The sequence below is a fragment of the Aegilops tauschii genome, chromosome 1 (genome assembly GCF_002575655.3).
Source record: "Aegilops tauschii subsp. strangulata cultivar AL8/78 chromosome 1, Aet v6.0, whole genome shotgun sequence".
Lineage (NCBI taxonomy): Eukaryota > Viridiplantae > Streptophyta > Magnoliopsida > Poales > Poaceae > Aegilops > Aegilops tauschii.
The window spans coordinates 376,169,637-376,180,933 of record NC_053035.3 but is presented as its reverse complement, the minus strand read 5'-3'; positions in this window follow the sequence as shown (position 1 = coordinate 376,180,933).

Here is an 11,297-nt window from a genome sequence, read left to right as displayed (position 1 = left end):
ACCGCTCACTACTTTCGGCCTCACATTGAAGGTCTTCAGCTAGAGGCCGAAGTGAGGTGGGATGCGGAGAAAAGCCTCACAAACGATGATAAATGCCGAAATGTTGAGGATGAAGTTGGGGTATAGGTCATGAAAATCCAGCCCGTAGTAAAACATCAACCCACGGACGAATGGGTGAAGAGGGAACCCCAACCCGCGGACGAAATGTGTAAGAAACACAACCCTCTCCTGGGGCTCGGGATTAGGGACGATCTGTCCCTTGGCCGGGAGTCGATGAGTGATCTTCTTGGCCAGATATCCGGCCTCCCGGAGCTCCTTGATATCCTTCTTCTTGACGGAAGAAGCCATCCACTTACCTCCAACTCCTGATCCAGACATCTTTGGAGTGCTTTCTCGAAGAAGGGAAAAGCTAAAGCTTGGGCGCTGGAGCTCAGGGACGGAACGGCTGAGGAGGAACCAAGGTGTGGGTAAAGAAAGGGAATCCTTATCCCCTTATAAAGGCCATGAATGTCAAGCGCCTCCCCACTCGCCTTAAACTCGCGTATTCCCAAGGGCCGTGCAAACGGCACGGTTGGGTCGCCCACGCCCGCATTGATGAGAATCCCGCAATAAGGGGGAACGATCTCTGCTTCGACAAGACGTGCCAATAGCAACCGCGTCTCGAAACGTGGGATGGCAGATGAAAAACGGTTCGAAATTATGACCGGATAGATGTGATGTCGTGTTGTAAAAAAGCTGTCAACAGATTAGATTCGTGCAAATATTATATTCTCTCTGCGGTTGTGTACGGTGTGTGTAACAGGTCCGGATACAATCATCACATCCGAAGACTATCTTGGAGTTCGAAAAAAGGGGAACCCGCCTTGCAATGCCGAAGACAATCTGCGCGCCGGACTCCTCGTCATTGAAGCCAGGTTCAGGGGCTACTGAGGGAGTCCTGGACTAAGGAGTCCTCGGGCGTCCGGCCTGTTATTCATTGGGCCGGACTTATGGGCTATGAAGATATGAAGGCCGAAGACTATACCCGTGTCCGGATTGGACTTTCCTTAGCGTGGAAGGCAAGCTAGGCGACCAACTACGAATATTCCTTCTTATGTAACCGACTCCATGTAACCCTAGATCTCTCCGGTGTCTATATAAACCGGAGAGCGTAGTCCGGATAGGGAGAGACTCATTACCATATTCACATAGGCTAGACTTCTAGGGTTTAGCCATTACGATCTCGTGGTAGATCAACTCTTGTAACACTCATATTCATCAAGATCAATCAAGCAGGAAGTAGGGTATTACCTCCATAGAGAGGGCCCAAACCTGGGTAAATATCGTGTCCCCCGTCTCTTGTTACCATCGATCATAGACGCACAGTTCGGGACCCCCTACCCGAGATCCGCCGGTTTTGACACCGACACTATGTCCATGGCTCGCGCTCATATATTGCTTGAAAGTTGAAAAAGTTTGAGAATACTAAAGTATGAAACAATTGCTTGGCTTGTCATCGGGGTTGTGCATGATGAGAGCATTTTGTGTGACGAAAATGAAGCATGGCCAAACTATATGATTTTGTAGGGATGAGCTTTCTTTGGCTATGTTATTTTGAGAGGACATAATTGCTTGGTTAGTATGCTTGAAGTATTATTATTTTTATGTCAATATTAAACTTTTGACTTGGATCTTTCGGATCCGAACATTCATGCCACAATAAGGAAAATTACATTGAAAATTATGTTAGGTAGCATTCCACATCAAAAATTCTGTTTTTATCATTTACCTACTCGAGGACGAGCAGGAATTAAGCTTGGGGATACGTCTCCAGCGTATCTATAATTTTTGATTCTTCCATGCTATTATATTATCCATCTAGGATGTTTTATATGCATTTATATGCTATTTTATATGATTTTTGGGACTAGCCTATTAACCTAGAGCCCAGTGCCAGTTTCTGTTTTTTCCTTGTTTTTGAGTATCGCAGAAAAGGAATTCCAAACGGAGTCCAATTGACGTGCCAATTTTTGATGATTTTTTATGGACCAAAAGAAGCCCCCAGAGTAAAAGAGTTGGGCCAGAAGAGTTCCGGGCCGTCCACGAGGGTGGGGGCGCGCCCTACCCCCCAGGGCGCACCCCCTATCTCGTGGACGACTCGGAGACCCCCCTGACGTGAGACCTACGCCAAAAATTCCTATAAATACAGAAATCTCCACAAAATAACCTAGATTGGGAGTTCCGCCGCCGCAAGCCTCTGTAGCCACCAAAAACCAATCGGGACCCTGTTCCGGCACCCTCCCGGAGGGGGATCCCTCACCGGTGGCCATCTTCATCATCCCGGCGCTCTTCATGACGAGGAGGGAGTAGTTCACCCTCGGGGCTGAGGGTATGTACCAGTAGCTATGTGTTTCATCTCTCTCTCTCGTGTTCTTGATTTGGCACGATCTTGATGTACCGCGAGCTTTGCTATTATAGTTGGATCTTATGATGTTTCTCCCCCTCTACTCTCTTGTAATGGATTGAGTTTTCCCTTCGAAGTTATCTTACCGGATTAGGTCTTAAAGGATTTGAGAACACTTGATGTATGTCTTGCGTGGGATACCCGTGGTGACAATGGGGTATTCTATTGATCCACTTGATGTATGTTTTGGTGATCAACTTGCGGGTTCCGTCACCTTGGAATCTAAGCATAGAGGTTGGCACACGTTTTCTTCTTGACTTTCCGGTAGAAACTTTGGGGCACTCTTTGAAGTTCTTTGTGTTGGTTGAATAGATGAATCTGAGATTTTGTGATGCATATCGTATAATCATACCCACGGATACTTGAGGTGACATTGGAGTATCTAGGTGACATTAGGGTTTTAGTTGATTTGTGTCTTAAGGTGTTATTCTAGTACGAACTCTAGGATAGATCGAATGGAAAGAATAGTTTCGTGTTATTTTACTACGGACTCTTGAATAGATCGATCAGAAAGGATAACTTTGAGGTGGTTTCGTACCCTACAATAATCTCTTCATTTGTTCTCCGCTATTAGTGACTTTGGAGTGACTCTATGATGCATGTTGAGGGATAGTTATATGATCCAATTATGTTATTATTGTTGAGAGAACTTGCACTAGTGAAAGTATGAACCCTAGGCCTTGTTTCCTAGCATTGCAATACCGTTTACGCTCACTTTTATCGCTTGCTACCTTGCTGTTTTTATATTTTTCAGATTACAAAAACCCATATCTACCATCCATATTGCACTTGTATCACCATCTCTTCACCGAACTAGTGCACCTATACAATTTACCATTGTATTGAGTGTGTTGGGGACACAAGAGACTCTTTGTTATTTGGTTGCAGGGTTGCTTGAGAGAGACCATCTTCATCCTACACCTCCCACGGACTGATAAACCTTAGGTCATCCACTTGAGGGAAATTTGCTACTGTCCTACAAACCTCTGCACTTGGAGGCCCAACAACGTCTACAAGAAGAAGGTTGCGTAGTAGACATCAGGTCTGCAGACGGAAAGACCACCATGAAATCGTCACCCCCACTTGGGTGATCTGCTAGTCCCAATCCCCAGCCACCATGTGCTTGAGCTCTTGTTTGAGAACATGCAGATTGAGCTTGCCGGGTTCAGCAGAGAGGATGGCGGTATTTTCAGTTGCGAGCGTCGGAGGCCCATCCTATTCCTCCTCTTCTTCAAACTGCACACAAAAGAAACCCTCCCCCGAGATGGCACTTCCCATGATCTGTAGGCTAAGTTGCCGACCACGCGTCGGGTAGTTTGCGGATGTGTGCCCCTCCTCCTTACAGAGCACGCGGAGCGGCTTGAATTTGCACTTGGACTGGAAGTGCCCAAGCCTCCCACACTTGAAGCACTCCACCTCCGGGGCCTCACACGCATCCTCCACCGGGATGGGCTCGCCCGCCGTGCCCTTTAACGAGGACGGGAGCGCCATCGCCAGCGGCTCAGCAAAATACCTGGGCTTCTTGGCCATCGGGTCCCCATGGCCACCCCCGCAGTTCAGCTGCTCCATAGGTTTGCGCTCTAGCTCCCTCCGCCGCGCGCCCGCCTTCTTCTTTCTCTTGCGCCCTTGCTGCTGGATCCAGCATGGGGGAGGATGACCCCAATCCCCCTCGCGCCCATCTTGGTCTTGGGAGAGACCACACTGGTAGCGCTCGTTGCGGCTCCCCTGCCGCCCGCGCATCTCCCGCTTGGCCTTCTCACCTAGCTCTCGCTCCCTGCGCTTCTCCCCCACTAGATCTGGAGCCTCCATCGGCCTCTTGTCCGCCCTCCGGTCGGCCATCACCGCCGCCGCGTAGGAAATGGAGAGAAGGGGTGGTGGGGAAGAGATGTGGATGGTGCGAGCCAGATGAGCCAGTTGCCGCACTTCACTTGTGGTTGCGGGAAACCCTAACCGAGGGTTACGGCAGCCGCGTCTCAGTCATATATAGCCAGAGACAGGCCGCGGCTATGAGATGTCAGGAGAGGGCCTTGGGCCCAGAAGCTGCTTGGCATGCACCCGCACTAGACCCCACCAAAGCACGCGGCCCATCCCAAGGCCCACACCCACAGCCTCAGCCCGTGGCCTACCAGCACCAACCCTAGGCACCAGCGAGGTCGCCCCACCCGCCGCCGTCTCCGTCGCCGCCTGCCGACGTGAAGAGGTGGACGAAAGGCACGACCACGCCTCGACGAGGGCCGGAGGGCCACTCGAGGCCACAAGCGCGTCCGCCGCCTGCGCACGAATCACCGAAGCCACCCCTCGCGCCGGCATCAGGCCCCTACCCGCCGGCGTTGACGGCCGCCAGATGCGGGAGGCCGTGGCCCTCGGGCCCCACCCACCCGGGGCGAAGCGACGTCGTGAACCTGCAGAGCCGCTGCCCTTCGCTTGCGCAGACGCTATGAAATCGCATCCCGACGGCGCCGCCGCATCTCCCCACAACGCTGTCGTCCTCATGCTCAGAATCCACTCCCGCCAGCGCCCAGAAACGGCTACCTCCCGGGGCCGCCCTAGCGCCCGAGCTTGGGGTCTGCAAGCCCCGCACCGGAGAGCACCTTGAGCCCCGGCGCACCAGCGACGACCAACCCTCTGGTTCCACCGTTCGCGGCGCCCGCGGCGCGTTGCCTACGCTGTCGCCCGTCCGTACTCCTAACGATTCACTCATTTCGATCCATATAATATTATTGTTAAGTTGGAGAGGAGAGAAAAGCAGTGGGCTGTAGATTAGTAGTCAGCTACAGCACAAGCTCCAAAATACTCTATGAGAGTAGAACGTGGAACATACAGTGACAAAGTAGTAAATCTCTATAGTAAGTAGGAACTATTATATGAGTTAGTTGTAGATGGCATGGATACTTGATACAACCAGCAGATAGATCTACTATTAACCGTGCTTTAGCTAACAGCACATGGCCATAGGCAAAATAATCGCTAGTGCAGTCACATTATACATAAGCCCCAAATCATTAGATTTAGATACAATCCTAAGAAACAAAGCATTGGGTTAGTTGTCTTTTAAGTGTTTTATAACATGCTAAGAGACGATACATTGAGAGAGGCCTGAGAAGATTCAGTAATGCATGCCCATCATTCATGATCATGCACAAACTATTGAAACAAAAATATGTGTAGTCATTCGAACTCCCTATTATGGTCGAGTATTAAGTTGTACATTGAAGTTAACTCATGTTTAGGATTTTCAGTCATATGGCGAGATTTGGTGTGATGTATTTCAGATCTATGCAAGAGTTTAACGGTGACGCCTGCGGCTCTGGGGTACTGGTCCTTAGGGTCACGTGCACGAAGACTTTCCAACTGTCATCGATAAGGTCAAGCCGGCTCCGGTAGGAGAGCGGTGATAGCGACACATCGGTGGCTCATTTTGATGGTAGTAGTGGTCGTTTGGTAGCCTCAGAATCTCGATGCAATTTTTATTATATTCGAGATGCTTTGTAGTTCTGGTGAACTTTTATAATAGACCTAATTCTATTCACAAGTAAAAGAAGAAGTGAATACTTTTTTTTAATTATTATTAGGATGATGTGGGGCTGAGTTTTTGTAAGCAAAGGACTAGGTTGATTATAAATAATGTGATGGACTTGGGCTTGAAACTGGCATCTAAGCATGCACCATTTGATTAGTCAATGATGTGAGTGAAATCCTATTTGGGCCAAATATATTATGTTTGGTATCCAGCGCATACCTCATCGATTGTCTTTGAAAAGCCAGCCCATCATAGCATAGCATGCGATCCGGTCAGAAGCACCTCAGGAAAGCTTACAACACGTTTTTTTGCTTTTCTACTATTTATCTGTTTTTCTTTGTTTTTATACATATTTCTAATTCTTCTCTATTTTTGGTTTTTCCAAATTCTCTATCTTCTTCAATTTAATGTGGTTTTTATAAAAAAACATGAACTTCATGATGTATTTTTTTTTCAAACAATGAACTTTTCCAAGTATTGAACTTTTTGAGTTTGTAAATTTTTAATCAATTTCGTGAACATTGTTTTCAAAATTTATGGATTTTTTCAAACCCATGAATATTTTTTCGTGATTTTCGTGATTTGTTTTCTAACCCATGAACATTTTTTCGAAATCATGACTTTTTTTCCAAAAATTTGAAATTAGAAAAACCAGCCGAGCGAAGTGGGGTAGCTGGGTCACCCATTGCGCGTGGGCGTCCGTGCTAGCTGGGGGTAGGATCTGAGACTCCCTATATGACGCCTACTGCATCAAATACAGTGAAACCACTCGCCCCTCTCCCTGTATGGGCCGCCCAAGCGTGGCGCAATAACAATATGGTCTTTCCTCCGAGAACAGCTTTTTAAAAATATATGTTACGAAATATATTTAATGATACTTTTATAAATTGTTCACCCAGTGTTTGAAAAATGTCCACCGCGTATTAAAAAAATATTAACCATGTATTAAAAAATGTGCATCTTGTATTAAAAAACATTCACCATCCTTTAGAGAAAATGTTCGCCGTGCAATTGTAAAATGTTCATGTATAAAATATAGATTTATAAACGAAAAGTTAAAAATAAAAAGTAAATAGAAAAAGAAGACAAAAAACAAACATGGGAAAATAAACCCAACCCAAAAAACAAAGAAACAACCAAAGTAAATCAAAAATAGCCATAGAAGAAGCGCTAAAAAAGTTAATAGGCCAGCCCAGGAGTGAACCGACTTTGCATGTTCCCTTCTATTTGACGCAAAGGGCGTCAAACAGTGTTTTCCCGACACAAAGAACATGTGTGTAACACACTCTAAATTTCCAGTTAAAAGCAAATGTGAAGCTCCACTCTATATTTTTAGGCGCCATTAATGAGAGGGTTTTCCATCTCCCATGTCTATTGTGTCACTGTGATATCAGCCTTCCCATTGGTAAATACATAGAGGTGAGCATTATCGCATATGGCAAGTGACAACTAAATTCTTGGGAGTAGGCAAACCTTCCCTCGAGCTCAAAACTCTCGACAACATACCATCTAAGAAATAAAAGTTGGAGAGAGATAAAATAAGAAATGGGACTGCCTAAACTTGTATAATATAAGAACATGTTACATGGTAGCATAACGGTCCTGTGGGCGACATGCCAAACTGTCTAAGAAAGAAAAGTCGAAGAGAGGGGATCTCAAAAAAGAAAATTGAAGAGAGATAAATTTTAAAAACTGATACTTTTTGGACTTGTGCAACATAAGAACTAGTTGAATGGTAGCATACCATACTTGAGAGATATCTTGCCATCTCTCGTGTCAATATAAAATATTGTCACTGAGCTTCGAGCCCCCCCCCCCCCCCCCCCCACCTCCTCCCCCACATTCTTTGAGAAAAGTTTAGCCGATCGATCTCCTGGGTTTTCCGCCACAGTCACATAGAACTGAGAATCGTGCATCACCTATCTAACCTATGCATGTTATTGCTCGCTGCTAAGCTAGCCAGTCGTCGGGCTCTTAAAGACATCAACATCGTATCAATGCGCCGACGATGCCATTGCAGTGCTAGTTATGTCGTCTATGATTCGTTATTCATTCTCCCATGGTTTCGACGTGTTGTTTGTTTCGCCATCAAGTACTTTACCACATACTAAATCAAAATTAAATCCCAATGTACATCCGTATAGACAGACTACCACTAGTAAGAAAAATATGCACTATTGTACTATTTAAATTGCATAAAGGCAACCAATTATAAGCGTGTCTTAATTTCCTGTTGATAATTTGAGTTGCCGACAAATTTGATGAAAAACTTGCACTTTGGGGAAACAACGGGATTCTACTGTGTATTTTATTGATTTTCAAAAAATAGTACAAAATGTGGCGCCAAGAAAGCCAACTCAAAAAGGAATAGAAAACCATACAGGTAAGAGAAGACCTAAAGAAAAGAATAGCAACTGTACACTAATAAACTTACTCACTTAATTTTGCACATCACTTGTCCTATAATTCTATGTTGACCGTTTCCAATTTATACAATATTGGTGTAATGTTAATGCACCTTTGGTCTATAATTAATATGTTCGGTGCCAATCCTATATGTCGCCCATGCGCGTCAATAGTTGAGGCTTCGCTAATGACTACCCCAGACGGGCCGGACGACCTATCAGTTGTTCTGTTTTGCTCTTTTTTTCTCTCTCTTTCTGGATCTTGGGTTTTCTAAAGTTTTTTCAGTTTTTATTTTTACACATTTCTCCTTTTTATATATTTTTTAATATATGGTGAACTATTCTTCCAATATACGGTGAACAATTTTTCAAGTACAAACTGAAGGTTTCTAGTGTCAATATTTTTTAAATACACAATGAACATTTTAATAATATATGATGAACATTTTTGTTATATACATTGAACAATTTTTAATATACGATGATATTTTTATTATATGATGAATTAATAAAATTGAACATTTATTTGATATACAGTGAATGTTTTAATATACTCTAAACATTTCTATAAAACACATACTATATTTTTTTCCTACAATATATACTTCTATTTTCTAACAATTTTTTAAAATATCTAGCTCCTAAAAACAATGGTCGATTTTTAAGTTGAAAACCGAATAAGGCAAACTAATAAATAGCTTGCTGACAAAGTGGGCCAGCTCATTTGCGTTGTCTTCAGCGAAGCCACCCTTAGTTGACCGATTGATGCAGATGCTATCCTAAAGATACCCCTTTGCACAAGAAACGTTGGAGATTTTTGGGCATGGAATGATGATTGCAGGGGTCGCTTCTCAGTACGGTCATTGTATAATCTTATTACTCAGATGAAGATGAATGGCTGGAAGTGCGCCAGGGTAGCTCAGACTTAGTTGCAAAGAGCCAGGCGTGGTCCTCTTTATGAAAAACATGTTCCATCGAAAATCAACATCTTCACGTGGAGTTTAACACAACATTCTCTGCCGACCGACAATGTCCTACACCACCGGAACATGGCTACATCCCAAGGCTACGTCCCAAGTGTGCACACTTTGCGACGCGATAGATATTTGGATTAATTCACTTTGAAACTGCAACATGTCACGCAACGTTTGGGCCCCGTCTAGCGATGATATAATGGAGCACATGTGGACTATTCAGAGTATGGATGCCAAAGGTTGGTTGTTCGCCATGAACGAAACAATGCAGTAGGAGGAGTATACTCGAATGATCATGACCTTATGGACGATTTGGGCCGCGCAGCGGAAGGTTAGCCATGAGGACATTATACCAGACTCCGTTCATGACAAACTCATTCATTAACAGTTTGTTGCAAGAGATGAAGATTTTGCAGAAGCCAGCTAGTGTTGCGGTGGTCTCCTCGATGCCTCCAAGACCAAGGCACCGGCTACCTTCTATGGACGTCCATGCTAAGATAAATGTTGGCGCGGCGGTGTTGCAGACAGGAGGAAGAGGAGCTATGGCGGCAATGTGCAAAAACCAAGCGGGAATTTATCAAGGGGCATCGGTAGTGGTGATCACTCACATTGATGATCCGACCACCCTTGAAACACTGGCGATACGAGAAGCCTTGGCACTGGCCGAGGACCTATACATCACAAGAATAGCTGTAGCATCAGATTGCAAAGTGGCAGTTGAAGCGATCAAGAGGGAAGCGCAACATCATATGGAGCAGCGATACATGAAATCATAGATAGAGCTAGTTTTTTTTTCAATTCTTTCGTTTTTAGTCATGAGTCTAGGACCTCAAATGTCGGGGCTCGCAATCACGCTAAGCACTCACTATCTTTAGGGGTTGGCCGCTGTGTGTGGTTAGGCCAGCCCGGAGACCTTTTATTCGTCCATGTAAACGTTGTGACGGTCTCATAAAGCTAGTGAGTTTGCCTCAGAAAAAGGTTGTCAAACACGGGTGTCAACTAGGAGGTGACTGGTGAGAAGTAAGGTATGGATGGTTATCAAAAACACCGAAAGTTAACCGAGATTCCTTATACACATGTTAACAAAGTTTTATTATTCCTATAAAATAAAAGGGAGACTCTGACAACAATTAAGCCTTGACATTTTTTTGGGGTTTGAAATAGCTCCCCATTCATGCCGAATGGTTAAGCCTTGACATATTGCGTGTCTTTTGTGAATATGTATTCTTCGCCTACCTTATGTGTAAACCATGACGTCAGCCTGATGAGAACTACATAAATAAGTATGTTATGAACTCATCACTGAAGTACCCAAATGAACCTGGGTCAAGGCACACCCTAATTGATTTTAAAAAAGTAAAGCAAAGTCAAATATTTCTGATTTTTTTTGTAACTAATATGGTCTAGTGTTATATTCAGATGTAAAGTTTCGCTCTGGTCTTCTGTGCGAATAATAACAAAATCAAATCTTCATAAAGGTTGTATTTTATTGCCCAAAAGTACACTGAAGTTTTTTCTTCGCAAAATTCATATTTTAGTAGCACACCAAAGCCTTGTCGCTATGTTTTTCTTTTATTTTTTGGTTATTTATATTTAAAAAAATAAGAATATATATAGGTGCACCTAGACCCTGGAACCAAAAATCCGCCTCTACCACGGTGACATTTACATACTAAATGAAAATGTATATTGATTCAGACATTAAGTGCCTTTTTTTAGGTGGAGCAATTGTCTTTTTTTGTCCAATGATTGGGAACTACTCCATCTGCCCTGAATTACTTGTAGCAGTACTAGATTTATCTATGTACAGATGTATCTAATCATGCTTTAGGGCTAGTTTGGCTACACAGTTTTTCCAAAACCGTAGTAAGTGAAAACCTCAGTATTCAAATGCGTGGGCAATGGATACTTCAGTTTTTAAAAACCACGGTTTTTCTCAGTTTTAGCAAAACTAT